Source organism: Haematobia irritans, chromosome 5 (assembly GCF_050003625.1).
Source record: "Haematobia irritans isolate KBUSLIRL chromosome 5, ASM5000362v1, whole genome shotgun sequence".
NCBI lineage: Eukaryota > Metazoa > Arthropoda > Insecta > Diptera > Muscidae > Haematobia > Haematobia irritans.
This window is the reverse complement of record NC_134401.1, coordinates 60,999,807-61,017,011: the sequence shown is the minus strand read 5'-3', so window position 1 is coordinate 61,017,011 and position 17,205 is coordinate 60,999,807. Positions and strand designations below refer to the sequence as shown.

Sequence of the window (17,205 nt, the reverse complement as noted above, 5' to 3'; positions counted from 1 at the left end):
ACCTTTATTAATAAACCGCGAAAAGAGAATGACAATTTGATAAATGAGATCTGTATCCAAATTTTAATTTTATTGGTCCTAGCCTTAATGTCAGATAGGTCGCTAAAAAATGTCTTTATTTTAAAGAAAGCGCATCTTTGGCTCGGAATCAATACCAAAATCTTTAAGGGAAGGTCAAAATCTTTGGATCCAAGTAAATTTTTTTTGAGTGTGTGTATACTTAAATTAATATAATGAATTAATATAGGTAACATACTCGTATGTATGCTTTGTGGGATTATATGATGTATACACGGATGAAAAAGACTGTTTTTCATATGTTTGGCTATAAACATTATATGTTTGGAACACAAATTTTTAAACACAATATTTTTGAGTGCAAGCATATAATGTTCATAAATTAGCATAACATGTTTGGGACATATATGTTAATATGTTAGAACATATTATGTTTGGGACATAAAATGTTTGTAAATATAATATGCTTGGATGCAAACATATATTAATTTAGAAATAGCCTATAAACATATATGTGTTTAGTAGCTTGGAGCGCTATTTAACAGGATATTGAATTAAGTTGGTGGTTGTTGCTTGTTATTACAAACTTTAACGTTTTATTTTTCCTTGGTCAATTGATCAGCTACTTCTTTGATCCTTACAAACTGTGTGGTCCGCTGTTCGAATCCCCGTCCGGCAAAAGGTAAAATTAAAATAAAAAAAATTGAATAATTTCTTCTACAATGTTTGTATTACAGAAAAAGGTGCTAAGAACTAAAAAATCTCGTGGAAGTGAGAAAGATGTGGGGGAATATACAATTGGGCAGAAACAAAATTTTGAGCATTCAGGTCGAAAACCTATGTTGTTAGCATCTAAATTACCTGTTTATTTTCATAATTCATTATGATTGTAAATATATAAATAAATAAATAAAATTTTGAGCACAATATTGTTTGGGAGAATTTTTTTTAAGCATATAATATTTTTGGGTGCAAAATGCTTCCAAACATATTATATGTTCACATAATAAAATATTGTTTTTTGGAAGACAACATTATTGAATTTGGATGCAAAAATACAAAATGTTTGGAACTTAGACTACCCAAACATATATTGTTTAGACCAATATGCTTTCAAACATATTATATATTGGAAGAGATCAAACATATAAATGTTTGGGCAATACCCAAAAATATATATGCTTGAAGCAAAATATGTTTGGGAGTATATGTTACAGAAGCGATTTTTTGTGAGCGTGTAGAGGATGTTGGAATTAAACAATATAGACTCCGCTTCAATTTGGATCTTTGCATGATAAAACTTAATGAGCTTGGTTTAATAAGTGGGTATATAAATTTTGACTAATTATTAGAAAAAAATTAGAAAAAAGGGCTGAAAAGTAAATAAACCAAAGTGAGAAATATGAAATGAGGGAAGATGCAGTTAACAGGAACACTATTTATTTATTTATTTGAGTTAGCCTCCGTTGAATTTTTTTACATCCTCTACAGGAGTCACCGTTTATCACAAAAAGTGTATACTTCTTCTTCCAAACAAACTTCTTTACAGCGAGCAGCAAATGGTAAACGACATTTGTTTGTCTAAAATTTCGTTTGGGAGGAAATATTTTTTTGCGTCCATATATAAACTGAAATGATGGAAACGTGTACATATGAACATAGAGCATAACATAATTCACCTATGGCAACCCACAATTGAAAATGTATTTATAGGATTTGCAAAAATAATTGAGCCGTCGCATTGCATATTTTTGGGAGAATCGTATCTGGTTTTACCTACACTATTTATGTTTTTGCTTTGACATTTTTTGTTTTGCATACATACGTGAAGCGTAACAATGGACCAGAAATGCAGTTAAACTTTTGTGATAATGAACTGAAAGCATATGACAACCGGAAAATTAGACGACAATTTATTTATGGCACTGCCATATGAATGGGATTCTTATAATGGAAATATTTTTATATTAATTCTTTCTGTTTCAAGTAATTCCTTTGGAAGTTACTTTTCAATTTTTTTTTTTTGCAACGCATATATATATAAATATTGGTCTGAGACCTCATAAAGTATATACATATGTTTATGCTGTTGCGAAATTCTGAGTTTTTATGGCCTCCGTTCCCTACACGCAAAGAAAAAATGGTTGGAAAACGTGTACCGAAAACGATTTTCTTTTGTTAGAGTTTTTTTTTTAAATTTCTTCGAAAATTTCAAAATTGTTGTCCAAACCAACACTTTTTTTGGGTGTTGTAAAAATGTAATATGGTAGTATCATAGACCAATTAACCCTTTCACTACCGATGTCCACTTAGAAGGACATTCGAAAAATACACTAAATTCTATTTTACCACTTAGTTTCGATTTATTTCTCAATGTTATTTTAAAGTAGAGGCTTTAATCTAAATAATCTATAAATATTTTCCATATTGATGAGGTCTAAAATACATTTTTATAAACTTCTTTGGCAGTAAACGAAAAATACGAAAATTTGAGAAATTTTTTCTACTGTATGATTCCAGTAAATGGACATTCATACAAAAACTATAGCTGATACTTTTTCGGATTCTTTTTTGTATTTTTTCTCACACTTTGAGGGATATTATAGGTCAAATAGCGCTTATTTTCGTAAGGCCATTTGGTCACAATTCAAGAATCAAGTTTTCAGAACAAGCTCATATAGCTCTTGAAGTAATTGAGGTATGTTTTCAAAATGGCAATTTTTGTTCTACATGCTGTTAGTACAAGTAAAAAAAGAAGAAAAATTAAAGTTTTTAACATTGGGTTTATTTCGGTAGCGAAAGGGTTAAATATAGAGACATACTTTGATAATTCACCATGGTTTTGTTTATTTGCAGAGCGCAGTCATTCCACTCAATTGCGCAGTCAAGCATAGACCAATAAAATATAAAGACATACTTTGATAATTCATCACGGTTTTGTTTATTTGCAGTGCGCAGTCATTCCACTCAATTGCGCAGTCAAGTGACTCAATTTCTTTTTGGAAAACGAGAATTACCGCACAAATCAGTCAATTTGCATTACAAAAAAGGTGTGGATGTATAGAATTTTATATGTTGTTACAATATTTCGTGTTTCATCAAGAAAACAATGGAAAGAAACCAAATTAAAGCCAAATTAAAAAATCACTCAATTGCAGACGTAAAAGAGCCCTCTACGGTGTGCAGACAAACTACAGCGCTGTGAATTCACTTGAGATGTCTATACCTTCCTTGGTCTATGAGTCAAGTGACTCAATTTCTTTTTGAAAAACGAGAATTACCGTACAAATCAGTCAATTTGCATTACAAAAAAGTGTGGATGTATAGAATTTTATATGCTTTTACAATATTATATTTGGTGTTTCATCAAGAAAACAAAGGAAAGAAAACAAATTAAAGCCAAATTAAAAACTCACTCAATTGCAGACGAAAACAGCCTTCTACGGTGTGCAGACAAACTACAGCGCTGTGAATTCACTTGAGATGTCTATACTAGAGGTGTGCACGTGAGTAATATCTTACTCACCCTCACGCACACTCACGGCGGAAATATCTTACTCACACACACTCACGATATTGTTTGGTAGGTCTCACGCTCACGCACACTCACGAAAAGAAAACTTGTACTCCCACACAATCACGCACGAAAATGTCGTGACTCGTGAAAAATACCGTGACTGACGAATAATTTTATGAGTAATTTACCTGAGGGACGTGTCTGAAATCATGAGCACGATTAAAATCGAGAGCGTTATTAAACCCTTAATAAATAAATTTAACTTTGTGGTATGTAATGTCGAACATATGTAAAAATAAAAAAAATATTTGATGTTCGGTCGAAGTTCCACGGTGGCCAACTAAATGATGGTTTCTGTCAAATAAAGTTTTTTTTTATGTCGGCTCGTAGGCTCCGAAAACTATGCTTTATAAATATAACTGCTTGACTGTTTGTGTTGTTTGTGCGTTGATGGCTATAGCGATAATTGTCTGTTGATGACAATAACAGATATGTAACCCAATTGATAGTGTGTTGGCTTACAAACTGTATGGTCCGCGGTTCGATTCTCCAGGCTAAAGGTAAAATTAAAAAAATATATATGTATATATAAAATCGAATAATTGCTTCTACATTCCTAGAGCTAGCTGATGGTTTATATTTATACCCTCCACCATAAGGTTGGGTATACTAACTATGCTATTACATTTGTAACACATGGAAATATTGGCCTCAGACCCCGCAAGACATACCCGGTATACAGGTGTGAAATGAGTGTGATTTCGGCAAACATGCTACATGTTTTCCGTGAAAAATTAACATTTTGCTCTTGGAACATGGTTGGGGTGATCATATTCCTTCTCTGCGTGTAGTTTGTCTGCACATCGTAGAGGGCTCTTTTTGGTCTGCAATTGAGTGATTTTTTTAATTTGGCTTTATATTTGTTTTCCCTCCTTTGTTCTCTTGACGAAACACCAAATATTGTAAAAGCTTATAAAATCCTATCCATCCACACCTTTTTTGTAATGCAAATTCACTGATTTGTACGGTAATTCTCGTTTTTCAAAAAGAAATTGAGTCACTTGACTGTAGGGATGCCAGATTTTGAAAAGGCAAAAAGAGCACATTCAGCTTATAAAAAGAGCACATACGAAAAGAAGAAGAGCACACTTTTTCAAATAAAAGAAAAACGTTTAATTCCAATTTATTGAAATATAATTCATTTAAACATAGCAAAAAGTTCATACCATAAACATAAAATACCCCACTTTCAACTCAAGCTAATTTTCTTACAATACTTTGTATGTCATTTTTTGGTGTTTTTGTGAAAAACGTTATTGAAGAAGTTTGTTTACATTTAGAACAGAATACAAAGTGAAGAAGCAACATCTTATACGACTCAGATATATAAAGTAAAACACTATTTAATTAGAAAATAACGGCTAGGAAAATCTATTAGTGCGACATTTACGTATTTTCAGTTTACTTTTACCATTTATTGAATCGCGTTTGATTAATATTTGTTGTGATGCAAAAAAGAGCACTTTGCGTGCTCTGCGCTCTGCAAATAAACAAAACCATAGTGAATTATCAAGGTATGTCTCTATTTTAATTTGTAGCCCTTCGTTGCTGGTAGCCCTTCGTTTACATTTCACAGTAAAAACATTTTTTCCAGTAAAAACTTGCAATTATCAGCTGGTTAAACATCAACAAATCCAATTGCACTAGAATTAGAAAATATAAATATCTTTCGTTTTACCTGGTTTAAAATCACTGAATAAATGATAAATTCGTGAACGTGTACACTTCTACTAATTTTACCCAAGATAATAAAGCCAATTCTTACTATCTTGCAAGTTTATACTGAATAATTTTTATTGGAAAATTACCTAAACAAACCTATTATTGTCCAATTTTCTTAAAAGTAAATCCATTCCATTAATTCTCTTTTTCTTACATACACTGAAAAAAGCATGTCCGGTTCCAAAGATTTTGTACACTAATGATTTTGGTATTGATTCCGGATAGGAATTTATTCGTGTTTTCATCTTTTTCTTCATGAGCTAACAGGTTGGCTGATAAGTCCCCGGTTTTGCCTCAAAATAGGCCTCAGTTTCGGCGATCACCTCTTCATTGCAGCCAAATTTTTTCCCCTGCGAGCATCCTTTTGAAGTCTGAACAAGAAAAAGTCGCTGGGGGCCAGATCTGGAGAATACGGTTGGTGGGAAAGCAATTCGAAGCCCAATTCATGAATTTTTGCCATCGTGGCACGGTGCGTTGTCTTGGTGAAACAACACTTTTTTCTTCTTCATATGGGGCCGTTTTGCCGCGATTTCGACCTTCAAACGCTGCAATAACGCCATATAATAGTCACTGTTGATGGTTTTTCCCTTCTCAAGATAATCGATAAAAATTATTCCAAGTGCATCCCAAACAACAGAGGCCATTACTTTGCCAGCGGACTTTTGAGTCTTTCCACGCTTCGGAGACGGTTCACCGGTCGCTGTCCACTCAGCCGACTGTCGATTGGACTCAGGAGTGTTGTGATGGAGCCATGTTTCATCCATTGTCACATATCGACGGAAAAACTCGGGTGTATTACGAGTTAACAGCTGCAAACACCACTCAGAATCATCAACACCTTATTGTTTTTGGTCAAATCTGAGCTCGCGCGGCACCCATTTTGCACAGAGCTTCCGCATATCCAAATATTGATGAATGATATGACCAACACGTTCCTTTGATATCTTTAAAGCCTCTGCTATCTCGATGAACTTCATTTTACGGTAATTCAAAATCATTTTGTGGATTTTTTTGATGTTTTCGTCGGTAATCACCTCCTTCGGGCGTCCACTGCCTTCACCGTCCTCCGTGCTCTTTTCACCACGCTTGAATTTTGCATACCAATCAATTATTGTTGATTTCCCTGGGGCAGAGTCCGGAAACTCATTATCAAGCCAAGTTTTTGCTCCCACCGTATTTTTTCCCTTCAGAAAACAGTATTTTATCAAAACACGAAATTCCTTTTTTTCCATTTTTTTCACAATAACAAAAGTTGCTTCACAAACTAATTGACTTACAGACGTCAAATTTTGACATTTGAAGGTTGGTACTATATAAAAATAATATGCATTTAATACTAGCGACGCCATCTATGTGTCAGACCGGGGACTTATCAGCCAACCTGTTATCAAAGAGCTTTAAAAACGCGCTAACGACAATTTAAATTTCAAAATTCAGACTCGACTTCAAGTAGAAATTATTCTATGTATACGTTTTTAAAATAAAGTGTTGAAAAACATCTTCTATTTTTGAACGCTTTTTTGGTTTGTGGTCAAGATACAAAACTCCACAAATTTAAAGACTTTTTCTTTAACTGTAAGAATTTTTTAGAATTGACCCTAGCCTTCTTTCATGTAAAGATACCCATTTTTAAGTTGAATCACTTAACTATAAGGACAAAACGACTTTATCGGCTTTTGGACAAGGAAAAAAGTTTATATAAGAGAAATTCTCAAATGCTATTATAACCAAAATTCGCGTTCGTATTTTAAGGACATGAACTCTTTGGCCTCACGACAATATTTTTTCAGCGTACAAAGCAATTCACATCTACTATTTTAATTAAGTAATATCATAATAAATTTAGAATATTATAATAATATAAAAAAGGGTAAACGAGTAAAATGCTAATATTCTAAATGTAATGTTTCAATTGAGCTTTGAAATATGTGGAAAACCTTATTCTGGCAACAAGGCTTAGTTACAAAACGCCGTTTTATCCATATTTCAATAGAAACATGTCCAAAATAAAAAAAAGCCAAAATAGCTAAAACGGCCATGAAAAAAGCTAAAAACTAAATTCATTTTTTCCCGCTAAACGACTTCAAAAAAAGCCAAATCTAGCGGGAAAATACACCGAAAACAAGTGTACTGTTTTATAGGAAGAATGAACTACCTCGCACGAAAATTGAACTAAATTTTACTCCACATTTTGAGATTTCCACAAAGCGTTGTTAAAACCAGGAAATTTTAATGCCCTGTTTTACTTTTTAACTGCAGTTCACGAAATTGCATCATCTCACGGAAGAAAAAATTAACTGAAAGTAAAGAAGATAATCATTGGCGCCAAATCATGACCATTTTAACCATACAGTAGTTCATTCTTACTATTTTTGGGAATCGTAAGAAAATATTCTTTTGCGTTAGTTCATATTGAACTTATGTGTACGGTCATGAATTTTATACTCACGTTTAGTTCATAAAATTTTTGAGGCATACTTAAAAAAAAAGTACGATTTCATTAAGCTGTGGAAAATTTCGATACAAATAATAAAATTTAACTACAAGCAAATAAATTTTTTCCAATAAAAATAAGTTATATTTAGCGTTAGTTTAACTACGGAAATTTTTTTCTGTGTAGCTAAATTGGCAACGCTGCTTTATTTCACAATTTTCATTTATATAGGCATTGTATAAAATTAAACAAGTAAGTAAAGTCTAAAGTCGGGCGGGGCCGACTATATTATACCCTTCACCCCTATGTAGGTCAAAATTTGTGTTACCATCTCAACTACTTCACATTTGCTGGAAGCTATATAAAGGAGACAATTTTTTTACTTCTACAAAATCTCTAGAATTAAACGCTATCCAGTTTATTGGAGGAAACTTCCATTGAAAATGGGTCTAGAATGTGTAACAGTCTACCATATTTCCCCAACTCTGGTGTACGTATATATGGGAGCTATATATAATCTGAACCGATTTTGACTAAATTTGTCATGTATAGTTAGAAGAATAATTCTGCTATCTATGTGAAATTTCACGTAAATGGGAGTATAACCTTGGCCCCCCTGGTCATATGAGTGCAAATCGGACGGAAGATATATATGGGAGCCATATCAAAATCTGAACCGATTTCAACCAAATTTGGCACAATTACCGATACTACTAAACGTACTCCTTGTGCGAAATTTAAGCAAATAACGGCAAAACCCTGGATTTTGAGTAAGTTCAAATCGGACGAAAGATATATATGGGAGCTATATCTAAATCTGAACCGATTTCAATCAAATTTACCAAGCATTGGTAGAATGTCAATTCTACCCTCTGTGCAAAATTTCACGAAGATCGGTAGTAAACTTTGGCCTCTGTGGTCATATGAGTCTAAATCGGACGAAAGATATATATGGGAGCTATATCTAAATCTGCACCGATTGATATTTTGCAAGATTTTCGAGATTCATAAAATATTTGGATGTACGGTATTTCAAGAAAATCGGTTGATAAACACGCTAACTATGACCAAATCGGGGATAAATATATATGGCAAATCCAAAACCAATAGCGAATGTCTCTGTCCCAAGAAACGGCCCTATGCCAAATTTGAGGACGATCGGACTTAAATTGCGAGCTGTACTTTGTGCACAAAATTACATATACAGACAGACGGACGGACGGACAGACAGACAGACGGACATCGCTAAATCGACCCAGAATTTAATTCTAAGCCGATCGGTATACTAAAAGATGGGTCTATGGCCACTATTTCTTGGCGTTACATACAAATGCACAAACTTATTATACCCTGTACCACAGTAGTGGTGAAGGGTATAAAAAATAGAAAATCAGTTTAAAAATCCAATTATAACAGACTCTTCAAAGTAAACATTTTATTCTTAATTTCGAAAAGAACTTTTAAACCAATTATGCTAAATCCTCAAAATAAGTTTTAGGTTATATTTGAAGCGTTGTTATTTAAATCTAAAGATTTAGGCTTTCTTTACTTTAAAGAAAATGTGCCTTAGTTCTAAGTCGTCCCAGACCCTACCTATTTGGTTTATCATTAATTTTTAAACCTGTTTGGTTTAATTTATTTTATTATATTAAAGAAAATTGTCCTTAATATTATGCAAATTGCGTTCCTAAAATTTAGATTGCATAATCATATGCAATTTCATATTACCTCAATATTTTTTCAGTGCAGTTTTCTCCGACACCAAAAAATTTTTCAGCGGTATCAATGCTTCTCTAAGTGGTTTCACCAAAATATGAAACAATTGTAATCTGTTTATATGAGGGTAAGTACTTAAATCAAGGACAAATATTTAAATTAGAGATACAATTCTTATATGGGAAACATTACATAATTATGTTCATGTATAATATGTATTTAATGTATTTAAATTGACATTAGAAAATGTTTGGTTTTGATGCCAATCATATTCTTGCGCGGATTGTATGTATGGTAGTTAAATGTGATAGTCATCTCCATAGATGATAATGTAATTTTCGTGAATATAATTTTGGGTACATAGGCTTAAGCCGCAAAATATCGTGTGTGCCCGAGTAAAAATTTGCAACCTTGAGCGTAAGTAAACTTTTATTCACACATTCATCTCAACTACATGTATATACTTCTAAATTTCTCTCCAGCATGGCTATATTTCCACAGTTCAGATTTATACAATAAAAGTTCATTTCCGGTCATGATGCATACATCAATTTAACCATGATGACATGTGCTAGTGTAACATGTGAACCTTGTTGCATATATGAAGGACTACTATACAAGTAAGGATATCTACATACTTTCCGGCAAGTGGGTGGTAAACTGCATTAGTGAATCCGAAACAACAAGTTTCACAAGCAATAATCCATTGGGCTAAAAACTCCTCATGCTCGACAAGACAATGTACTTGAGAACTTTCTATAACTTGGTCAAACCCATTTTACCAACCACAAGTACAACAGGCAGATCCCAAGTTGTTAGATGACATAGATGCTCATGTGTACAAACATGATTTGGACATAGCCAATGCTACTAAATGGTGACTGCATCTAATCGGAATTCGTAAAACTCATTGCAAGAAAAGCCTATAAAACTTTTGTTGTGTGTTTGCCACGTTTTCCTCAATAACTATACAGTGATTTAAAAGTAAAATTCATGGGTCAAGTTTCGGCCGTAATAAATGTAAAAATTATTTTTTATGCAAGCATATAATGTTCACGAACTAGAATAAAAATATTTGATACATGTATGTTAATGAGTTATGATTGGTATATAAACCATAGACCAAGGAAGGTATAGACATCTCAAGTGAATTCACAGCGCTGTAGTTTGTCTGCACACCTTAGATGGCTCTTTTTCGTCTGCAATTGAGTGATTTTTTAATTTGGCTTTAATTTGTTTTCTTTCCTTTGTTCTCTCGTTGAAACACCAAATATTGTGAAAGTTTATAAAATACTATTCATCCACACCTTTTTTGTAATGCAAATTGACTAATTTATACGGTTATTCTCGTTTTCCAAAAAGATATTGAGTCACTTGACTGCGCAATTGAGCATAGACCAAGGAAGGTATAGACATCTCAAGTGAATTCACAGCGCTGTAGTTTGTCTGCACACCGTAGAGGGCTCTTTTACGTCTGCAATTGAGTGATTTTTTAATTTGGCTTTAATTTGGTTTCTTTCCTTTGTTTTCTTGATGAAACACGAAATATTGTAACAACATATAAAATTCTATACATCCACACCTTTTTTGTAATGCAAATTGACTGATTTGTGCGGTAATTCTCGTTTTCCAAAAAGAAATTGAGTCACTTGACTGCGCAATTGAGTGGAATGACTGCGCACTGCAAATAAACAAAACCATGGTGAATTGTCAAGGTATGTCTCTATTTTAATTGGTCTATGAATTGAGTGGAATGACTGCGCACTGCGAATAAACAAAACCATGGTGAATTATCAAGGTATGTCTCTATATTTTCTTGGTCTATGTATAAACTTTTCTTAAATACTATTACCGATATTCATAATAATTTACGGATAGTTTATCGAATGAATTTATATGGTAATAGTAGGTTTAAAGTGTACGTTAACTTTTATGAATATGGGGGTATGTCTGGATGCAAACATATATTAATGTGGAAATTTCTTATAATTTCTTTCTTTGTCTGACACCGTAGATGGCTCTTTTTCGTCTGCAATTGAGTGATTTTTTAATTTGGCTTTAATTTGTTTTCTTTCCTTTGTTTTCTTGACGAAACACCAAATATTGTAAAAGCATAGACCAAGGAAGGTATAGACATCTCAAGTGAATTCACAGCGCTGTAGTTTGTCTGCACACCGTAGATGGCTCTTTTTCGTCTGCAATTGAGTGATTTTTTAATTTGGCTTTATATTTGTTTTCTTGACGAAACACCAAATATTGTGAAAGCTTATAAAATCTATCCATCCACACCTTTTTTGTAATGCAAATTGACTGATTTGTACGGTAATTCTCGTTTTTTTCCACTCACTTGACTGCGCAATTGAGTGGAATGACTGCGCTCTGCAAATAAACAAAGCCATGGTGAATTATCAAGGTATGTCTCTATTTTAATTGGTCTATGTAGACATCTCAAGTGAATTCACAGCGCTGTAGTTTGTCTGCACACCGTAGAGGTCTGTTTTTCGTTTGCAATTGTGTGAGTTTTTAATTTGGCTTTAATTTGTTATCTTTCCTTTGTTTTTTTGATGAAACACCAAATATTGTAAAACCATATAAAATTCTATACATCCACGCCTTTTTTGTAATGCAAATTGACTGATTTGTACGGTAATCATAGACCAAGGAAGGTATAGACATCTCAAGTGAATTCACAGCGCTGTAGTTTGTCTGCACACCGTAGAGGGCTCTTTTACGTCTGCAATTGAGTGATTTTTTAATTTGGCTTTAATTTGGTTTCTTTCCTTTGTTTTCTTGATGAAACACGAAATATTGTAACAACATATAAAATTCTATACATCCACACCTTTTTTGTAATGCAAATTGACTGATTTGTGCGGTAATTCTCGTTTTCCAAAAAGAAATTGAGTCACTTGACTGCGCAATTGAGTGGAATGACTGCGCACTGCAAATAAACAAAACCGTGATGAATTATCAAAGTATGTCTTTATATTTTCTTGGTCTATGTCATCAACAACTCCAATGTGCGATATATTGCACAATTTTACACAGAAAAAAATATATCCAATTAAAAAGTTTATTGAAGTTGAAATTTGTTTCAATTTAAAAATAATTAATACAATGAACTCTTTATTCAATATAGAAACATTAATTTAATTACGTCAATGATTGAAAATTTTAAAAAGATATTTAATTAAAAAATTAATTGATAATTGACTAAGTCAGTTAAAAAAATTATGGGAATTTTTTAATCTTTAATTAAAAATTTATTTCAAACAATCAAAAATAGTTACGTTTTTAATTTAAAAAAAAAATTAATTGAGTTTTGCAATCAACATCAATTAGTTCACTTTGGTTGAGTGAATTACCCGAATTTATTCTGATAATTGGTTGATAGTTTTGCTGCAAGTAGAGGAAGCTGATGAGGAATGTGGTAATTCCGAAACAGCTGTACATCCAACCATCTGCAGTCTATAGGGCTTTGCCCAAATAAATTTGACAAGCATACTTTTCCTCTGTTGGTTAAGCTACACTTGTAGTTTAGTCAATGCATGGCTTTAAGCTGAGATCAAACACAACAATAACGATTGAAGAGATGCCAACAATAACAAACAAAACGAAATAAAATTTTGACAAAATTTTCTATAGAAATAAAATTTGGAGAAAATTTTCTATAGAAATAAAATTTTGAGAAAATTGTCTATAGAAATTAACGTTTGACAAAATTTTCTATAGAAATAAAATTTTGATAAAATTTTTTATATAAATTAAATTATTACAAAATTTTCTATAGAAATAAAATTTTCTATTGAAGTCAAATTTTGACAAAATTTTGTATTGAAATCAAATATTGTCAAAATTTTCTAAAAAAAATCCAATATTGACAAAACTTTCTATAGAAATAAAATTTTGACAAAATTTTCTATAGAAATAAAATTTTCTAAGAAATAAAATTTTGTCAAAATTTTTCAAAGAACTAAAATTTGGACAAAATTTCTAATGAACTAAAATTTGTATAAAGTTTTCTACAGAAATAAAATTTTGACAAAATTTTCTATAGAAATAAAATTTTGACAAAATTTTCTAAAGAAATAAAATTATTATACAATTTTCTAAAGAAATAAAATTATTACAAAATTTTCTATAGAAATAAAATTTGAATAAAATTTTTTATAGAAATAAAATTTTGAGAAAATTTTCTATAGAAATAAAATTTTGAGAAAATTGTCTATAGAACTTAACTTCTGACAAAATTTTCTATAAAAATAAAATTTTGATGAAATTTTCTATATAAAAAAATTATTACAAAATTTTCTATAGAAATAAAATTTTGAGAATATTTTCTATAGAAGTCAAATTTTGAGAAAATTTTCTATAGAAGTCAAATTTTGACAAAATTTTGTATTGAAATCAAATATTGATAAAATTTTCTATAAAAATCTAATATTGACAAAACTTTCGATAGAAATCAAATTTTCTATAGAAATAAAGCTTTTTCAAAATTTTCTATAGAACTAAATTTGGACAAAATTTCTAATGAACTAACATTTTAATAAAGTTTTCTACAGAAATAAAATTTTGACAAAATTTTCTACAGAAATAAAATTTTGACAAAATTTTCTATAGGTTTAGGTTAGATGGCAGCCCGATATATCAGGCTCACTTAGTCTATTCAGTTCATTGTGATACCACGTTGGTGAACTTCTTTCTTATCACTGAGTCCTGCCCGATTCCATGTTAAGCTCAATGACGAGGGACCTCCTTTTTATAAAATCCTCCTTTTTTATAAAATTTTCTATAGAAATAAAATTTGAATACAATTTTTTATAGAAATAAAATTTTGAGAAAATTGTCTATAGAAATAAAATTTTGAGAAAATTGTCTATAGAAATTAACTTCTGACAAAATTTTCTATAAAAATAAAATTTTGATGAAATTTTCTATATAAAAAAAATTATTACAAAATTTTCTATAGAAATAAAATTTTGAGAATATTTTCTATAGAAGTCAAATTTTGAGAAAATTTTCTATGGAAGTCAAATTTTGACAAAATTTTGTATTGAAATCAAATATTGATAAAATTTTCTATAAAAATCTAATATTGACAAAACTTTCGATAGAAATCAAATTTTCTATAGAAATAAAGCTTTTTCAAAATTTTCTATAGAACTAAATTTGGACAAAATTTCTAATGAACTAAAATTTTAATAAAGTTTTCTACAGAAATAAAATTTTGACAAAATTTTCTATAGGTTTAGGTTAGATGGCAGCCCGATATATCAGGCTCACTTAGTCTATTCAGTTCATTGTGATACCACGTTGGTGAACTTCTTTCTTATCACTGAGTCCTGCCCGATTCCATGTTAAGCTCAATGACGAGGGACCTCCTTTTTATAAAGGGTGATACGGTCAAAATTTGGTCAAGGGAAAACGCGTGTAAATCGGTGAAATCGTTTATTTAAAAAATCAAATTAAATTTCATTTTCAAGTTCAATTAGTATAAAATTCAGGAAAAATATTCAGTTAGGCTTTCGCATTTCCAAATCCGAATTGCCGGGCCTCACGCTTGACACCTGCCATCAGATTTTGTACAGCCACCTTGTCCACCTTCTTCGCCGCAGAAAGCCAGTTTGCCTTGAACTGCTGCTCGTCCTTAGCAGTTTTTTGGTCTTCTTTAGGTTCCGCTTGATAATAGCCCAGTATTTCTCAATTGGGCGGAGCTCTGGCGTGTTGGGAGGGTTCTAGTCCTTGGGAACCACCTGCACGTTGTTGGCGGCGTACCACTCCATGGCCTTTTTACCGTAATGGCAAGATGCCAAATCCGGCCAAAACAGTACGGAACAACCGTGTTTCTTCAGGAAAGGCAGCAGACGTTTATTCAAACACTCTTTCACGTAAATTTCTTGGTTGACAGTTCCGGAAGCTATGAAAATGCTGCTTTTCAAGCCACAGGTACAGATGGCTTGCCAAACCAGATATTTCTTTGCGAACTTTGACAGTTTTATGTGCTTGAAAATATCTGCTACCTTTCCCCTTCCTTTTGCCGTATAAAACTCCTGTCCCGGAAGCTGCTTGTAGTCGGCTTTGACGTAGGTTTCGTCGTACATTACCACGCAGTCAAAATTCGTCAGCATCGTCGTGTACAGCCTCCGGGATCGCGCTTTGGCCGTCGTATTTTGTTTATCATCGCGATTTGGAGTCACTACCTTCTTGTAAGTCGATAGTCCGGCTCGTTTTTTGGCTTGATGCACGGTTGTAGACGATACACCCAGCTTATTTGCGGCATCTCGGAGAGAGAGGTTAGGGTTTCGCTTGAAACTACCGGCAACTCTCTTTGTCGTCTCAGCGGCTTCCGGTTTTCGATTTCCCCCCGATCCAGACTTCCTGGCTGTCGACAAACGTTCCCCAAACACTTTAATTACATTTGTAACGGTTGATTTGGCAACTTTTAGCGATTTTGCCAGCTTTGCGTGCGAGTAGCTCGGATTTTCGCGAGCAAAATTTTGATACGCTGCTCTTTTTGCTTGGGCGGCATTTTGACAACTGAAGAGTGAATTCCAAAATCAAAATAGGAGCAACATTCTACACACACACGCCTTCAAAATAACACGCCTGCAAAATTGAAAGAAATGCGTCAAGTTTATATTGACCAAATTTTGACCGTATCACCCTTTATGTATATCTTTCGCCCGATATACACTCATATGAATTCGAAGAATTTGAGATGATGTCGAAATTGTAGATCTCCAAAGTGGAATGGGGTATGATACTGTCGGCCCCGCTGTTTTTATTAAAAACATGAAAAATAAACGATTAATTAATCAATTAGGCGTGAACGATATTTAACCGCGCGAAGAGGAGGTGTTTATATAAGCGGAGAGTATTGTATATCAATTTATGGAGCTTCTCAAAGGATACCTTTTAACTACTACACCACTGTGGCTCAAAATATAATGTTGATCATACATTCTGACGCTGTTGGCTAACGCGTGATATGCACAATTGCACGTCCCCTTCTTAAGTTCTTACTGTATGGTCTATGATGTCGCATTTGTGGTCTTAAGTAGCACCCTACTAGAGGATTTTCACAAACGTATGTCTTAGGGCAAAATAAACAAGTATATTACTAACCATTCCTCCAAATATATCTGCAGGATTGGGCATCAAAGCTGCCTATATTTTACATTAGATTAAGAAAATTACGTATGTATGTCACTGGTATAACCCAAAGAATTGAACCTACATTTGGAATACATTTTTATGGCATGAAGATTGTAAATGGATTTGAGAATTTTTCGATGGTATGTATTGGTTCATGATATCCTTGTGGTCGGTTGAAATAATAACAAGGTATTCATTATTGTGCTAAAATGACATTTGTCATGGGAACAATAATCCATTTTAGAGAATATAAAGTATTTCAAATTGTGCGATTCCCTTTCAAGTTATAATAACATTTGCCACTTATAGAGCTCTTCCGCTTTTACAGATTACTTTTTGAATTTAGCTGCTAATTTCAAACTTAATAGCCACCATAACAAAATTTTGTTAATTTTCTGCAATAACTAACATTTTTTGGTGATGAAGTTTTGAACTTTTCGTACACAGAATAATCATATAGGCTACAATATTAAAGATGAAAAATTTGTTTATATAATTTACAATAAAGGTGGGTATTAAGTTCGAGTTTAAGCCTAGTACTAAGATCACGTTTTCGAACGAAAAACTATTATACATATAA

General features: G+C 32.5%; 1 long non-coding RNA gene across 1 annotated transcript; it reads right to left on the bottom strand.

The window, feature by feature from the left end:
* Nucleotides 1–11,638: 11,638 nt before the first annotated feature.
* On the bottom strand, nt 11,639–13,183 carry LOC142239474 (uncharacterized). Its single transcript, XR_012723048.1, has 2 exons — nt 12,310–13,183; nt 11,639–12,201 (listed from the first exon to the last, which is right to left on the bottom strand). It is a non-coding gene; the product is annotated as an uncharacterized LOC142239474 (long non-coding RNA).
* Between the last annotated feature and the right edge of the window lie 4,022 nt (nt 13,184–17,205).